We start from the raw sequence: 16,060 nt of genomic DNA, 5'->3' as shown, positions 1-16,060 counted from the left end.
AGAGGGCCATACCCACTGCTACAGAGAAAGGCAAAATCCCCCATAGTCCATACCAATCTGACCAGGTGTTAAGATTCCTTTTTGACTACAAATACGGTGATTGGTCTGACCATGAGCACAGGGGCAAGACCTTCTAGCCAGGAACGTTTGGCTTTGGTCCTAACAGAAGCATTGGCACACCCTAGTCAAAGTCCCCAGCCTTTACACAGGTGCAAGTGACTGCATCCTACAACAGTGTTTCTCAACCTGTGAGTCACAATACAAAAGCGGGTTGCAAGAATATATGAGAGAGTTGCAAATTAACTTTAAAAATGGATTCTCCTTTAAAGGAGAAAAACGCAGGAAGCTGTAGCTTTTCCCTTGCAAGCAGGCAGAGTTCCAGCCTGTGAGAGGCTGCCTATCCACCTCTCCTCCTCTCCTCCTTGCACATTCATCCCTTGCCCCACACACTGGGAGGAGGGGGGGAACTAGGGCTCGGGGGCAGAGGGCGGCAGGTCAGGAGTGAGGGGCACTGGCGTGGGACTGGCCATCTCTGTTTACAATGGGACCTGGTACAAAAAAGGTTGAGAACCACTGGTCTACAAGACAGTAGAAAATTGGGCTCTGTCTGACAGGACTTCTGGGTTTTTTTTCTCAGTTCCACATTGGACTCTTTATGTAACTTCAGGTAAGTCATTCAGGCAGAAATGTTCAAAATAATCATTGACACTCAAAATCAGAGGCCACTTTTGAAAACAGAGGTTTAGAGCTGATTTCTCAGCTCTAGGTCTATGTGCCCATAGCACCCAGCTCCCCTTGGCTGTGGAAGTCCAAAGCAAGCAAGCATTGGTGGTTCAATGGTAGAATTCCTGCTTGCCATGCAGGAGACCTGGGTTCAATTCCCAGCCAATGCAGATACTCCAGGTGATTACTTAGTGTGCTTTTACCATGCTTGTCCTGGTTGAAGATACTTGCTTGACATTCTGTCTCATTGCTTGACTATGAATCCAGGCTCTGAAATAAACTCCTCACCTGTCTTTCCTTCAGAATTTCCCAACTATTTCATCACTGCCTTTTTAGAACTGGCTTCATAATAGGCTCCAGCCCAGGATCAATTACCCTTTGAGTAAATTAGCATAAACCAATTAAGTTCAAGATAAATGAAACCTGGGAAAACCCTTTCTCTCAACAGCTGGATGAGTCAATTTACTGAAAGCTATGGGGAGCAATGCATCCTTCCTGAGGCTGTTGACAGATTCTGTAAGAAGTGTTGCACTGAGGACAATTTTAGGAATCTCGTAGTGTGGCTAAAACCCAGACACCCTTAACAGACAGCCCACTAGCTGTCACCACTTTTTATATGTTGTGAGAATGGCTTTCATAAGCAGGGTTGTTAGCAAGGACTAAAGGACTGGTATCAGCCTCCCCATTTTACACACAAGTAAACTCTAGTTCAGAGGAATAACATGATTTGCCTGATGTGACTGGGCAGACCAGAGGCAGAAGCAGCCTCTCCTAGGCTCCAGGCCAGGGCTCTATCCAGGTCTGATTGACCTGGGCGGGGAGTTCAATTTTTATTGATTTTTCAGTGAGAGTTAGGTCCCCAGAAGGTAGCTTTGCTTATGGAAAGAGCCCTGGATTTAAAAGTGTTGATGGCAACAAGGAGTCGATCTGTACTAGTGTGCTCCATGCTGCTCACACACCCCTGGACTGGAGCCCTATTAGCAAAGCGGGAGGAAGCACATTTTAGAAAGTTCCACTCTTGTCAAGAAGGCCAGAGTGTCTGGTGATGCCAATGGCCACTGTCAATGCCTGTTTGGGTGCAGTTTTAGGAAAGGGATGCCAATCTCCTCTTGAATCTGACTGGTTTGCTAGGTGTCCAAGTTTCTACAGCATTCATCACTTGAGGCTGCAAAGGGTGTTGAAGGGGAGGGGAATTCACCAGTAAGCAAAGAGCATAGGGCATTGAGTGTGTGGAGACAAGTGTGACAGTTGTTCTATTAAGCTCTCTCCTTGCTCTTTGAGCAGATACTGCCCTTCTAATAAGAATAACCTCTGTGGGAGTCACCCACAGAAAGAGATGAATGAAAGATGAGTAGAAAGCATATAATAGAAGAGTAAATGGGCTGTTAGTAGCACAGATAATAGGATACAGAATCCTGGGCCAATAAGACAACAGCTTCAAGCATGTTGGTTCAGACTACAAGAAACAAGGAGGAAAAAAAGCAAAAAGTATAGGCCAGAGAGAGAAGGGAAGGGGAGATAAGTTGATAGGGTATAATTCAGATGCATGAACAGGAATCATCTGTAAACTGTGGGAATCAGCTCAAACTGGTTTGACAGAAACCCCACACACCAAAAAACTTCTAGCAATGATAGTGAGATGTAAGCATTGCTTTCACAGAAAAAGCTGGTTTATTTGCTAACCTTGGGTCTGGAGGCCAGGACAAAGTTCCTGAAAACTCCTGAGACCATCTGGCTTTATGATTAACCCTTTCATGGGTGTCATCATTGAGTAATATTGAGCTGCAACATGCAAACAGGTGAGAAAATGGCTGTATAATGGTGCTTGAAATATATTGGTGCAATCTCTCACAATTTATCATAAGCTTCATAATATTGGAGGAGGCACCTAAAGCTTCATCTCCTAGAATCCTGTAATTACATGGAAATCTCAGTTTTGATCTAAGATGACAACAGTAAGTTCTTAAGATTCACACAGATGCAGAGAAAATCCAGAAAATGTAAACCCTCAGGTGTTATCATCCAAGAGGCAAAAACCCCTTGTGGGTTATATTTAAAATCTTGCTAGTTTTTGTTTCCCTACTTATTTTCAACTCCTTGAAGCTGGCAGTGAGTGTGCAAACCACCAATAACCAATGAATAGAGGGGGAGAAGATCCAGTGGGTAGGATGTGATCCTGAGACTTCAATTTGCTGCTTTGCTACTTGCTTCTGTGTCCCTATTGCCCAACTTTCAAATGGAGATAATAGTATTTCCCTACCTCACAGAGGAGTAATTGTAAGTTGCTCAGATACTGTGATGAGGAAGGCCAGATAGGTATTTGATATAGACAATGCTAGTAAGGACAAGGAGAAGAAGAGAGAGAATGAAAGACTCTGGCTCACTGAGCCAAAAACAGAACTCCTTTATCTAGAGCTAAAAACTGATTGCTGGTTTTATCAAAAACTGGGAGTGATTGTCCCAGTTTTTTTACTTGCATCAAAACAGGCTAGGGATAATCATTTACACACTCATCTTGAATGATAATTACCTTGAATTAGCCTTGATTGTCCCAGGGCAAAGTGTTAATTTGGATACTTCATGGGTACTGGAACAATAGGCTTGTACATCTTGTGGAATCAGAAAAAATATCTGCCTTAAACTTTGATTATTTTAGTTATAAGATGACATAACCGCTTTGTGGAGAATTGCTGGCTCTGTATAGTAGAACAGATAAGAGAAAGTGTTTGTTCTTTGTAACTCCTCTGCAACTGCTTCGCTCACCGCGGCCTTGAAGATAGCAAAAAAGTATGTACAAATCTGATTTCCAGGTGCAAGAAGGAGGTTTGTGAACTAACCTCGCCTCCCCCATTAGTTCCCATCCTGATTACAGCAAAGAAATAATGAAGTAATATTATAGCCGCTTTTCATGCTAATTTCACTATATGATCACATGAGTTGTAAGCAACTGTTAAAAAGTATATAAGCCTCCTGATTTTGCTCTTGGGGGGGACCCCTTCCAAGTGCTTGGGAAATCCATGTCACTTTGGAATCCCCCCTACAGCTGTAGTTTCTTTTGAATAAAAGCTTCTGCTGACCTGACCCAAAAGTATGCTGCGTGTGTTTCCACGACAATCTGTAGGATCCCAGGATAAAAGTCTTTATCCCAGGATAAACTGGTCCTCTGTTTTTAGCCTAACATGTTAACTTCAGTACCAGTTTTCATTAAACCAGGACTGTCACTGGGGGAACTGAGCAAGCTTCCCACAGCGTAGAATTGGCATAAGGAATGGCTGACAGGAAATCTGTGTACACGTGATAGAAGACCTTGCCATAAAGAGGAGTTTCGGGTCTGGGGAGTTCCAATAGCTCAAATTCTTGGACTAACAGAATAGATGTTTCTCTTCAAGAATGTCTGCAAGCACTTCTCAACAGACACTTGCACCAGGGTGTGGTGGGGCAGAGAACAAAGAAGCAGACACCTTGTCTACAGCATCTCATGGCTGTGTGCGACACCAGTGTGACACCACCAGAGCCAGGAACAGCGGAGCATTCATGTCAATGTTTGCTGCCATTTTGCATGTCACTTTGTCAAGACCTGCTGTGGGCAACTTGGACAACCCAAAGCTAAAAATAACTATGGTTGGTCTATAGAAGTGGTTCTCAACTATTTTAGATCCAAGGCACCCCTTGATAGTCTCAAGACAACCCTCAGAAAATGCCAGCTCTTAGTTTTCATGCTTTTTTATTACTGAAAAACAATAGAGCAGTTTTTTTTCTGTTGCAAAGAACTCAGGAAGACCACAACAGATCAGAACCAGGCAGAGGGTCGGACTTGAAGATCTACAAGGTCCCTTCCGACCCTACTTCTATGATTCTATGAGAATGATTTTAGTATTGTGGATTCCTATGTGCAATCTCTGGATTTGTCTTATGAATCATGTTGGCCACAGCACCCTGGTTGAGAATCACTTGTCTGCAGTAATGCTTCGGCATTGCTATAGCAACAAGGCAATATTTCATAAAAGCCTACCGCAGACTTTCAGAAAATGGGCAAAAACATGTCTTAGGGCTCACTACACTACAGAGTCTGCTGCTTTACCTGTGTCTGCTTAGCTCAGTCAGCAGAGCCGCCTTGTCAAGGTGGAACATTTCTTGACAGAAAGACTTTTTTTGATAGCACCCTGAGCTGACATAACAATTGCCAGCAAAACTTTGTGGTATGGCGGGGGGGGGGGCTAAGTGGTAAAATCAGTGACAAAGGGTCATGAGAACTCCAGTCACACCCAGGCCTTCTAACTGCCAAGAAAAGAGTCATACCTCTACAACACTAGTCAGCCAAACTCTCCCTTGCAACAAGGTACTGCATTGCCTTATATGGGTCACACAGCAACAGAGATACCAGACTGCAGAAAAGCATCACTTCTCTTTAATAAAGGCTGTAAAAACTACAGGGAAAATACAGCCAAATGTCAGCCACTCAGCTCTATTCCTGGTGAGCAGATATGAATAGTTCTAGCCTCTGCCTGTCTCTCTCTCTCTCTTTCTCTCTCATTTTTCTAAGGAACAAGAGCTTGGTTACATGAGGAACTGCCTAGAATAGCTATTGCAGCCCAGTTTCCCATATGGACATTTCTGGATTAGCTATTACACTTTAAATTCATGCCCAACCGTATTCCAGAAAGGGCTTGTGTGCACAGGAAAGTTCAAAACAAAGAGCCAAGAACTAAGGAATTGTGGGTTAAGATTCTGGTACACACCACTCCCCCAGCAGCCCTGAGACCCATGTTTGAACTCCCTGACACCCATTTATTCAACCACACCCCTGCCAGTGAATTTCTGAAATGCATTTAAATTCCACAAGACTTGAATTCCACAAAGTTGGAAGAGAGAAGCCAGGCTGGTGTTGCGTGCATTTGTTGAGCACCCGGGATTGCCACCTCACCAATCTTAAAAAGGCTTTCACCCAGCAAGGACACTCCTCCAGAGAGGTAGATCGCACGTTTGAAAGAGCCACCTGGATACCACGTGAAGAACTGCTGCAGTACAGAAGAAAAACACCCACAAATCGCACACCGCTGGTTATGACCTATCACCCATCCCTTGAACCTGTACGGAAAATCCTCAAAAAATTGCAACCCATATTAGAAAAAGACCCTATTCTTAAAAAGATCTTCCCAGAGCCACCCATCCTAGCCTTCAGACAAGCACCGAACCTCGCCAACCTCATCACCAGAAGCAAACTTCCTCAACCCCAGAACACACCAAAAGGATCCAGACCGTGCCAGGACAAGAAATGCAAAACCTGCCCCCACATCTCCACCACCCCCACAATTACTACACCCCACAACAGAGCCATCAGCATCCCAGGATCTTACAGCTGCACCTCCAGGAATGTAGTATACCTCATCCAATGCACCAAATGCCCTGATGGAAGATATGTAGGAGAGACCAGACAACAACTGCGCACCAGAATGAACGCACACCGGAAATCCATCAAAGACAGAAATACCCAATTACCAGTGGGGGCACATTTCTCACAGGAGGGCCACTCTCTCTCCAATCTCTCAGTCCTGATCCTCAAGGGAAATTTACACAACACATCCCAGAGACGAGCCTATGAGCTCCATTTCATCAACCTGCTGGATACTAGAGATCAGGGACTAAACATAGACATTGGATTTTTGATACATTACAATCTGCCTGGCAACTGACTCCCCAGCCCAGCCCAGCCCCTGGCTTCTTTACTTTTCATTCCATCCAGGAAGAGCACACACCGACTGCTGCAGCTTCCTTAGCCTGACGAAGGGTTTTTGAACCCGAAAGCTTGCTTAATAACTATTCTCCAACCATCTGGGTTGGTCTAATAAAAGATATCAAATTCACTCAAGGAACCTTGTCTGCCTTTGTCGAGCACTACACAAGTCCCTTTGCTTGCCCAGTGTTAGTGGAGTTGAAGTTCATAAAGAGACTTCAGGGTTCAGAGTTGAACAGATTAGCTAGTGTAGATGCACCACTGTCCTCTATTGGTTGAAATCAGTAATGCTTAATGCGTCATTGGGTCTATACTGCTCATCCCTACCAAAGACAGATTATTAGCTTCCTACCTTGAGTAGGTGCTGGTGTTTTTGGAAAACACCAGAAAGTTCCCAGGGCTCATGGATTTGTTGCAATAAGCAAACAGCTTTAAAAATGAGCTAAAGAGAAGACTCTCCATAGCTGCATCAAGTCAAAGCTGATTGACTTCCTTTGAGAAGGATACCAGGGCAATGAGCATCAACTCTACATGCTGTCCTGTGTGCAAAAGCTCCAACATGAGAACACAAGAGCCAGACTTCAAGGCAAAGTTACCCTTACTACTACCCCCAACAGCTTGGAGAGGAAGGGGATGTTTTTTGTGCATTTGTTCAAAGGCAAGTTAAAAAGGAGGAATGAAACCTGGGCTCATGACATCTTTTACTTTTTTCCCATTGAATGAAGCAGCCCTGGAAATCCCCACCTTGAAATGCTGTCAGCACCCCTCCCCTCCCCTCCCCGCCCCTAAAAGATTCAGGCTTTTCTACTATAGAAGATTCTCTGGGAAACTGGCAGGAGTGTGACAGTGTACTGCTTAAATCTTAGCTTTTGTTTATACCTACTTAGCTACAACATTCAGTGAAGGATTCAACATTTTATTCTCCTTCAGTTAAGAGCTAAGAAGGTTCCCAGTTCACATCTGAGTCATCCAAGAAGTTCTTCAGAAACAGTAGTAGCAGGTCTCGGCAATCCTAACACTTCTACTAATGGAAAAACACAGAGTTTAGACAAAAAACACTTTTAGGCCATCTTTATTTCTTACAAACTCATATTTTTGTCTTATAGAGGTCATATTTAAGTCCAAGTACAGTGTCTGACATCCAACTTCAAATGACTTTTCATGTAAGCAGCAATATACTTGAAAGCTACTGTAACCGTTACCTTAAACAGAGAGAGGTAGTTAGCTGTATTAGTCTGAAGCCAGGCAGAAGGCAGGGCAGAGATACACCTTATAAACGAACTGAATCAGATATGCATACGCTTCATCATATCTCTATCAAGTCAAACAGCCACCAATTCTTTTCCCAAGGTTAACCTGCCACCTTGCCAAGGTTGGGCCATCTCATTGTCACGTCATGGTTTGTTAATGTGGTTATTTACATACAGAGAGGTAGCCAAGTCAGTCCGAAGTCAGTCAGAGCCATTGTGCCATGGGAAAGCCGGAGACACCCAATATTTAACTGTGAGCTAATGCCTCCTGTCTACTGACTGGGACCCACACAAAGCACATGCTTTCTGTGTTCCTCCAGTTTTGACTTATCTCACCCTCCCCAACTGAGGTCCTCTCCTGCTCATGGCAGGGTGGTCCTTCCCAAGCAGGCTTAACAATACTTTGTTGGAGCAGAATTTAATGAGCAGAGTCTCAACTTCCCTCCTTCCATGAAGTCTCATCACCTCTAGGGAATAGTTAGGAACATAAGGACACAGCAACATAAGAATTGTCATTTACTGGGTCAAACCATCAATCTATCTTGCCCAGTGTCCTGCATCACACAGTGGCAGACAGTAGATGCTGAAAGGGAGAGTGAACTGGGTATGACCAGGGTTCCTCCCCACCCACACTGTTCCTCTCTCACTTGTTATCTGCAGCATTTAAGGTCTAGGAAGTTTTGATTCAGAGACTGTATCTCTAATTCCCATGCTCAGTAGATACTGATTCCCCTTTCCTCCAATAATTTGTCCCATCTTTTTTTTAATCTGGTTAACTTGTCAGCTTCTACATCATCTGGTGGCAAGGAGTTTCCCACTTTAATTACATGCTGTGTGAAAAAAACACTTCCTTTATGACTCCTAGTCCTTGTATTGTAAAAGAGAGTAAATGATAAATCCCTTTTCCCCCTTCTCTTCACCATTTAGTTTTTTTTAAAACCCTTGTCATGTCCCCTGCTCTGGTGTCTCTTTTCTACACTGAATAGGCCTATCCTCTTTAGTCTCTCCTCATATGGAAGCCCCTCCATGCCATTAATTATCCTCCTTGCCCTTCTCTGTACCTTCTCTAGTTCTTCTATATCCTTTTTGAGGTGTGGGGACCACAGCTTGGCACAGTATTCAAGGTTAATTAAGTGCAGTAGGAAAGTTGAGCAAAAACAGACAAATTTCTTTCAGTTCATCAAGGCTGTCAATGCCGTACTTTGAGAGAGGTATAGGTTGTAGCTGTGTTGGTCTAAGGACATAGGCAGACAAGGTTCTTTGGGTGAATCTGATATATTTTATTAGACCAACTTAAATAGTTGGAAAACAATTACCTGTTTTGGAAAACAGGTACCTGTCTTGTATGCATACAGCCCAGCCGCTGGCGTCTTTACTTTTCATTCCATCCAGGAAGAGCATGCACCAGCTGCTGAAACTTCCTTAGCCTGACAAAGGGTTTTTGAACCTGAAAGCTTGCTTAATAATTGTTTTCCAACTATTTAAGTTGGTCTAATAAAAGACATCAGATTCACCCAAAGACACTTTGAGAGATGCCTGTTCAATAACAATACAGTAGCTTCTTTAAAAATGACCAGCACTTGGCTCCTCAATGGGGAAATTGTGATAAATGCAAGCAACAGATACTGCAGCCAACAGTGCAATTAGGCTAATACTAGCCAGCAAAGACAAAATACACATTTTTCTGTGGTTAAAATGAAACACCACTATATACATGTCTATATATTAGTGGTGTTTCATTTTAATCAGGGAAAAAATGTGGATTTTGGGTTACTTTTGAAAATTTGAACATTGGGGATTTTTTTTATCAGAGAAAACCAGGATTCCTGCTTGTAAGTCATCCCCTGCAGCTACCCTGTGCCTAGGAGCAGTTAATCATCTCCAACACCACAATGACTGTCACTCTGCAACTCAGCAATGAGGACTCTGAGTTCTCTTCAAGATGCTGTTGTTTTCACAGTACCATTAAGAGAGCTCAGATGGAGCATTAACAATTCTGTCTAGAAGTAATTAAAACATTTTTCACAGTAAGAGAAATTTGAGTATATAATCTACTGAAAATAGCTAGGACTCGCTATACTGTAAAGCAGAGCTGGTTATGAAAAGGATTTCAACTGTTATTTATTGGATAATACCATTTTATCAACATATCTTGTGGGAATGTGCCGATGATTTTTTATGGCAAAATGAAAAAAGACAAACAAAAATTTCTGACCTTTTTCTCATGTTGATAAAGCCAAAATGGAGCATTTTATTAACTTTGATTCCTGGTTTCAAATGTTATATTAACCCATCATATTTGTGTAAGTCTGAAATTGAATGATACACGTTTGGACATTATCAAAACATTTAATTACTTATACATTGATTTAAAAAAATGCAACGTTTTGGATTTTTGTTCCAAATTTGTAATAGGAAAAAAAAAATTTATGAAAGGCTTGAATTCTTCGTGGGACATAGTCCAGATTCTGATTAGCTTGATTTTCACATCCTCCAAACAGTACAGCTACCAGAGTTGCTGAGCAGCAGGCTGAAGTTAAGGACGATGGACAGGATATTATCATTCAGAGCTAAATATCTAATAACTCTCAGCAGCTCTTGCAGACATTAGGAGCCACTGACTGAGTGCCTATGTTTCCATAGAGACCAACTATACAAGGGCAATGTTGTAGCCTTGATGGTCTAGGACAGCGGTTCCTAATCTGTGGTATGGGTACCACCAGTAGTACGTAGACAATCTGTCAATGGTACGCATTAACAGGTTTATTATAATTATTTTATATGACAATACAACCTTAAGTACCACCAGCAAATTTTTGTTTTAAATTGGTGGTGTGCAGTCTGTCAGAGTTTGGGAACCCCTGGTCTAAGGAAACATGCCAGAGGCAAGGATTTTCCTGGGTCGTATCTTTTATTGGTTCTCTAGAAAAACACACTGATGACATCACCTGGGCAAAATGAGCACTGCAGCTGTCCAAAATGCAAATTGTAGGCGTGTAGCTCCCACAAACCTGCGCTTGGGGCAGTTACCATGCTTGTCCATTTCTTTATTCTCATGGGACTTGTTTTGCTGAAATGCTAAGTGCCTACCTTTCCAAATGAAGTCACAACAATGCAGGTGCTCAGTTTTGCTGGCTCACCTTGAATCCTCCACAACTGAAACATGCTATGATCTACTTTATGGCTCTCCCCCACTTTCTAATATCTCCTCCATTATTGCCTGATTGCTGAGAAAGCATGACTACCATCCAGCTCCATGTGCTTGGCATATTCTCCCTCTCTTTTCAGACAGAGAAAGCACGTCTCTGAATATAATGCGAAAGGTTCCAGCCAAACCTGTGGACCGTCACAACTCAAGGGTGTGATTTTGTTTGTGCGCGCTTCGGCACTGCTAAATTATTTCCCGCCACTAGATTTCTTTGCAGGGTGCATTTCTTAGTTGCAAAGAGAAATGCAAGGTGCAACGGAGTTCCCGCCACCCGCATGCAAATTTGTGTCCCACTATTGGCCAGTTCTAAATTATTCCCACGTGGCAGCTAGCGATTGGCTTGCTAGCTGTATAAGAGGCTTGAGAGGTTTCCGCCCAAGTTGGAGATCTCTGGAGGAGAACCCCGCAAGGGAGGACTCCGTAATCATCTTGAGGAGAACTCTAGGTGCGCTGTGGAGTTTATCAAACCCCGCATGTGCCTTAGAGCTGGCTATAGGGGTCTGATCAACCTCTGGCCTCTCCCCGTCGCCGAACGATCCCTCGACGAACCCCTTCCCTGCGCGCAAGTTCCACAGAGCCTAGCATTTCCCCCCTCTCTCCTTTTCTGTTTGTAACCGCAACTCAAGCAAGTTTTCCTGCCTGCACCGCAACCATCTTCAGTGTAAGTAAAATAATCTTTAATCAACCGCTAAGCGTCCGTGCCTAATTCTAGCCCGCCAGCCTGCATTCCCCGACCCGCATGCCAGGGCTGCTGGCCACAGCCCACGCCGCGCGAAAGCCCCCGAAAACCTGGGACCGCTCCCGGCCCACACATGGACCACACCTGGGACAGATGTGTTTCAGCTGAAAAAAGATTGTACTAAATCCAGGCAGCTTTCCCTTTATGAAGAGCCTTTGGGAAAAGTGGATGTGGCAGCAATAATGCGCATCTTCACAGTACTTTATTCCATACTTTGATTTGCAATGCCAACAGGTGGCCACAGCATGCACTACAGCCTTCCCAAAGTAGCACCTTCCCCCACCCACAGAGGGCTCTTCAAAAAAAAAAAAAAAGTGATGTTAAATGCAGGCAAAGCTAGGGGCAAATTTGCATTTGGCAATATAACTATTCAACCCTTTTGGCCACTGCCATCCATCCTAATATGTCACAAAACCAACTCCTTACTATCGCTGTGCACAATTACACACCACTGCAAACATGGCTGCCATGAGGATTTGGGGAAGTCAGTGAGGGTGCACTTTACTGCGGAGTAACTAATTAGCTCCACAGTGTATATGTGTGCTGATTTTAGGCTCAGTAAATCAGCCATAGGATAGTACTGTTGGGGACAGTACTATCTTATGCGGGGAGTACTTTATTGCATCAAAACACACCTATAGACAGTGACCATGGGTGTAAATTGTGTCCAGTTAGCCAGAGGTTTACTCTGCCCTGGCTCAAATTGCTGCTGTAAGGTGTGTATGGGGAGACACTGTGCCCAGGAGCAGTTGACTATGGCACAAACTGCACCAGAGTTTATTGCTTCACCCTAATTGCACATGTAGATAAAGCCTGGGAGTATTTTTCAGTGGTAGATACTGGATTTGAACCTCGGTCTCTCAAGTTCTAAATTGCTGTCATAACCTTGATCTTCATTCTGCTTCTTTGCTACTGCGCTGGTTTCTGTACAAAGCTGGATAATCAAGTTCAGCAAGGGACAGTTGTTCCAGTGAACAACTTGTACCACAGTGCCTTGCAGCCTGCACAAAGGCTTGTGAATGCATTGTGCTGAATTACAGCATGTGTGTAATGCCTTTCACGGGTGATTTAATAAATGAAATGCAGTTGTAAAGTCCTTCATACTATACTGAGGTGGCCTATACAGTGTAACCTTTACCCCCCCAGTCACGCTGACTCCTCTGGCCTTAATACCAATCCTTCATGAGGTGTGCTCTTAGCCATTCTAAGGGCAGCTTAGAGAGATTATCTGGGGTTGCTACACAGAGATGTTGAAAGGACTCTGTGCAGTCAGATAGTAGTACTGAGTTGTTATGCTTTGTGCCCCCATTTTTTGTATTAAAATAAGAATCTCAAGGGAGATAGAAAAATTTAAAGACTGGTTTCTCCCAGAACGAAGGAGCCAGAGGAGTGTCAGGGTGCACCCTCCTGCTGGGCTAGCTTCCAGTTTCCTTTTGAAATACCTCTGCTTCTCAAATGGCAAAAGGAAGATCTGAGCACAGCTGCTGCAGGAAGAACACTGCTGTGCCTTGACCCATGACTATTGCCATTGTCCCAGCCAAAACAGGAGCAATATGGCTCTGGGTGGGAGTCAGATAGGTACAAACATCAAGAACTGGAAAAAATGTAATCCCCAAGGAAGGAGAGCAATTGTCTGGGGTGGGTCTGGGGCACATGAACCAGAAATAACATAGTGAGCAAACAAAGATGAGAATATATCAGGAAGCATTTGGGGACTCGTCCATTCTGTGGAAACATCCAATTTAAACAGTGGAAGGGCTTTACCAGAACTAGTTTTAACTGGACTGGGCTAAGAGGTAGGAAAGATGGTCTCCTGAAAATGGACTGGATGAATCCTTGCAAGGCTAAGGATGTCACTCTCCTGCCCTACTTGGCCTTGGTGAGACCACAGCTGGAGTACTGCATCCAGTTCTGGGTGCCACAGTTCAGGAATGACGTGAAGAAGCTTGAGAGTCCAAACGAGGGCCATGTGCATGATTAGAGGCCTAGAGAGCAGGTCATAAGAGAGGCTGAAAGACTTGGGATTGCTCAGACTGGAGCACAGAAGACTCCAAGAGGACTTGGTGGTAGCCTATATGTACATCAGTGCCTGGGGGAGCACCTGTTCACTAAGGCCCCCCAGCAGAGGACAAGAAACAATGGACACAAACTGATTGAGGAGTGCTTCAGACTGGACATAAGGAAACACTTCTTTACAAGGCGAGTGCCGAGGGTTTGGAACAGGCTCCCCCCTGAAGTGGTATAGTCATCCACCCTGGCGGTCTTCAAAAAGCATCTTGACACCCACATTGCTGGGCTCATCTGACCCCAGCCATCTTACCTGCTCAAGTGCAGGGGGACTGGACCTGATGATCTGTAAGGTCCCTTCCAGGCCCTAACATTTATGAAAAACTATGAAACACATGCATCTTTTCATCTCTAGTGTTTGTATTTAGGAGTGTCAGGAGGGAATGTCTATGCTTGAGTGAGGAATTTCACCAATCCTGTTCCTGAATCAACTCTTTATGCAGAATCAAGTCATACAACAGCCTACCAGGTTAGTAGGTGGACACAAACTTGGTTAAAAAAAAATTATAGCATGGACTAGGACAGCAACATGTGCAAAGCCCACAGTGATTCAGCAGGGAACAGAATTCAAGGTACTAAGCCATAGCCCAGCTCACCTATTTGCCTAAGAAATTCAGAGAGGAGAGAAGAAAACCCTACCCTGCCCCCATTCCAACTCCTTTTTCAAGTCAGTTTTACACGCCAACTTCAGTGAAGTTGCATCTGGTGGTGCACTGGTATGAGAGGAAAACTGAGGCCAGTCTTAAAAGCTGAATCCCACAGGGTGAAGCAATAAGCAAAATAACCCAAGCCATAGAAAACAGTGTTGGGGGGCAGAGGGAGGCAGCTACTGGACATTCAAAGAGAGCGCACACCAAGGCATTAATCCAGTTCAGACATATCCACCCCCAATATGAATGTTTTACATTGCAATGACCTGGAGGTACAGCTAAAAGACGGTGTGGTTTCAGACCCAAAAGCAAAACCAGTCTGACTAGTGGAAGCCTAGTTTCAGGCTACACCCTTCTCTTGCTCCATCTGTGTGTTAATGGGAAGTGACTTCATTCCCAGTACTCATCAGACTTAGTCATTATCTGTCTAGTTAAGCATTTAAAGAGATTCCCTCCCTCATATGTGCAATTTAAAATGTCATCCCCTTTTCCTTAAGGCAACTGCTACAGAGCCACTTCATCTCCCCTCTCCCCAAGCCATTACAACTGGAGTGGGGGAGACAGTCCTGAGGGCAGGGTGGGAAAAAGCTCTTGATGGTTATTGAGGGTGACAACATTCCTTAGATTACTTCTTTTCAACCCAAACAACATAAAACAATGCAGTTTTAATAAAACTTTTTAAAAAGGAACAATATTAAAAGTTTAGGATAATTACATGGGCAACAGGTGGGTGATGAAAGGGGGTGGAAAGGAAGGGGAGGGGGGGAAAAAAAAATAAAAATAAAAATGATGCAAGATAGATCAGAACGCCAGAGGAGACAAGTAGCTGTTTGCAAGTCACCTGTCCACAGCCTAAGGGGTGTTTGTGGGTCTGAAACTGGCAATCAGAGTACTATTTATTTATGACCAACTGTCTTGCCCCCATACTGATGGCATCTCCAGAACACTGTGGTTACATCATAACTTTCCCCAGAACTGCCATCAATGTCAGCCCAGCCCAATGGCGGCCAGTAATTAGGCCCCATAAACTTATGACCAAAATTTAGTTACGATCTGTACAGACATTTAAGACTTTCATACAATACACACACACACAAAAACCATCTCTTACCACTCTGGTGGATTCTTTCTAAAAGCAATAGACAAAACATTTACAGGCTGTAATCTCATTACTAAGCAACAATGCTTCAGAAGTCTTTCATAGGTAAGAGCTAGTCCCTCACCCAGAGAGGGACACAGACAATGAGTGAGCCAAGAGTTAAGTGTCCAGGAGAAACAGGATGGAAGGAGTAAGAAAGCTAAGGGAGGTTTGCTTTGCAAACCATCTATTCTGGACAGAATCAGATGCACTGTTTAGTAGCCAGGCATTCTAGCCACATTTGCAATTGCTGGCCTCAAAATATTAAATACACAATATTTACAAAAAAAACCAAAACAAAGACAAGCAAACAAGTTCATCATATCAGACTACTACAGAAAGCCCACCCCAGCAGTACATCCAAGTCACAGCCAAGGGCTGGGCAAACCTAAAAGAATCTGAACAGTTTCACCAGTAAAGGGGCTGGGTCATTGTGTTTTTGGACATGAGATCAACACACCTTCTTTCCCCACACCGTCAGTTTCACTTCTGTCCAGTTTAGGAGCCTGGGGAGGAAGCAATTTCTCCAAGTCCTCTTTCACTATAGCACC

The 16,060-nt window shown here is 43.8% G+C and overlaps 1 non-coding gene across 1 annotated transcript; it reads left to right on the top strand.

Moving 5' to 3' along the window:
• The first annotated feature begins 822 nt into the window (after positions 1-822).
• TRNAG-GCC lies at positions 823-893 on the top strand. The gene has a single exon. It is a non-coding gene; the product is annotated as a tRNA-Gly (tRNA).
• Positions 894-16,060: the final 15,167 nt, after the last annotated feature.

This window comes from Alligator sinensis, unplaced genomic scaffold, assembly GCF_000455745.1.
Source record: "Alligator sinensis unplaced genomic scaffold, ASM45574v1 scaffold108_1, whole genome shotgun sequence".
Taxonomy (NCBI): domain Eukaryota; kingdom Metazoa; phylum Chordata; order Crocodylia; family Alligatoridae; genus Alligator; species Alligator sinensis.
Note: the sequence above shows the minus strand (reverse complement) of the source record. Positions and strands in the feature narration are given on the sequence as shown.